Source organism: Triticum aestivum, chromosome 5B (genome assembly GCF_018294505.1).
Source record: "Triticum aestivum cultivar Chinese Spring chromosome 5B, IWGSC CS RefSeq v2.1, whole genome shotgun sequence".
In the NCBI taxonomy this organism is placed as follows: domain Eukaryota; kingdom Viridiplantae; phylum Streptophyta; class Magnoliopsida; order Poales; family Poaceae; genus Triticum; species Triticum aestivum.
The window spans coordinates 516,771,705-516,773,920 of record NC_057807.1 but is presented as its reverse complement, the minus strand read 5'-3'; the positions used below and the strand labels follow the sequence as shown (position 1 = coordinate 516,773,920).

The 2,216-nt window shown below is 50.0% G+C and overlaps 1 pseudogene; it reads left to right on the top strand.

Annotated features, from left to right (window-relative positions):
* LOC123116694 (glucan endo-1,3-beta-glucosidase-like) overlaps positions 1-2,216 on the top strand; it is a 7,086-nt pseudogene that overhangs the window by 2,046 nt on the left and 2,824 nt on the right.

Sequence of the window (2,216 nt, the reverse complement as noted above, 5' to 3'; positions counted from 1 at the left end):
GTGTGGGCTCCTCATCATTCTTTCTTCCAATCAAAATGTCCCAGATAAGCTTCCCTGTAAAAGCCCGTTGGCATATCTCCGTGCGTGTAGCAAAGCTCACGTACGTAGAAGAGCATTTTAGGGTGTAAGGGCATCTCCGACGCTCACCACCAAATTTATTTTCCCATCCGTGGCCAGTTCCCATCGAAGCCGGTTATCCAATGATACCCACATATATTTGGAACCAAGTTTAAACAAATCAGATGGGATTCATACAAACCGGACGATATTCATAAAAATCGGAGCACGGTCATTATTGTTGCCTTCCGGCGGCCGTCTCTTCCATCCGCCGTCTTCATGAATGGTGGTGGCAAGACTTGTGAAGTGAAGGCGCGGTCTCTGACGAGGAAGGGTAGAACATGGGAGATGGACCGGCCCACTTGGGACACAATGCCTTGCCGCCTTCCATGCTGTACTCATCCTCGGAGGAGTTCGTGACCTGTTCGTCGCCGGTGGACGTGAGGTCCATGATGGAAATGGAGGGGCCGTCGGCACTCTCGTCGTCCCACCGACGCGGCCAAACAGTGTTTGGTAGAGTGTACAATGCACAACTACCGGTGTTTTGATCCAGGATCGCCTGCGCAGCCAACACTGTCTCCGCGTCTGCGTCCAACTAAGGCGCCTGTGTCGTGCGAGCGGCAGCTTGAGCGCGGGCAGCCTCGTAGAGTGCGTGCCGCTCGACGTTGAAGTTGGGGTTCGCAACTGGCTGCAACCTCGTGCTTTTGCTCCGTCGGCAGACTGTCCCACAAAGCGCTCCCGCTCGCAGTCATGACGGATGTAGTGCACGGGAGGAGGATGTGGAGCGGATGTGTTGTGAGCCGCGTGTGGCCGCTCTTAAATAGCGGTTTCCTGTGATGCAAAGCGTTTGGGTGCGTCAATGCGCGGGGCCGAAATTGGTTCCTCGGCCGGCGAGACTGTTTGATGGTGGTAGACGGAGAGACGGGGATTGAACGGGTGTGGTAGATATCCGTTCTGTCATGTCCTGTAAACGTCTCTCCAGCATTGAACAGGTGCATACACCGGGGACGCGGCGCGGGCAGCGTTCTCGGCCGGCGAGTTGCTTCGATTTTGGCGCCAGCGAGCGGTCATGTCCGTTTTGGGCCGCCGTTAATGCGGCCAGCTGGCTTTGAGCAGGAAAGCATGCGGGCGAGGGAGAGTGTTTGGTGGGCTGGCTTAGTCAGACGCGAGCATGGCACCATTTCGGACGCCCACAAAGCCCCTCCCCCCCCCCCTCCGGTCTCCTGTTTGCGGTAAAAAAAACACGTCCACACCGGCCTACAGACCGATGCAAGACTGCATTGAATAACAAAACACATCCGGACCACGTGGTCTACATGGTTATGGGTGTTTTAAGGGTCGGTATTAGAGATGCTCTAACAATGAAAAAGTTAAAGATAGGGTGTCACATTACGGGTGGATACTTCAAATGGGCATATGGGGACATGACGGAGAGACTCGTTTTGTATATAGTACCTCCTCTATAAGACTATAACCTAATACAAGACGGCAAAGCTAAATTCCTGCCGTATGAAATTCTGCAACAGATCCGCACGATCCGGATGCCGCACAATTCGCATCTCACGGTCGAGACTAGCGCAGCGGTTTAGATCGCACAATCATCTTTTTTTTTCACCCACGCGTTTATATCCCGCTAATCCCCCGCACGCAAGGGTCTCCAGATTTAGAACCCGCTAATCTGTGTTTCTGAGGTTTTGAACTCTGGTCTCTTGAAAGGAGGATTCACCACACTAACCAACTCGTCCCACATCATTTCTTGTCTAATCAATACATGTCATTCTATTTGATATTGTTAAGTATTGGGCCAAGTTTGCCGTGCATTGACAACGATGATAACTTTTAGCCAAAAAACTCTTTTTGCTGACTTATTGCATTCTACTTGGCCTAAAAAATATCGGCTTAAATAAGATGGTAATTTAAGCACTGCGGATCTGATAAGTTATGAACAAACACCGTGATAACTTTTGACCCGGAAAAAAAGTTGTTTCATTTACGTAATATACGCACAATAGAGCTGATTACTCAAATACAAACACCACGGTAACTTTTGACTCCGAAAGAAAAGTTGTTGAAAAATATACCCCCAATAACTTCTATGTAAATAACGTGGTTATATACGCACAATAACGCGGTAACTTTTTGACCAGGAATCAAAGTTG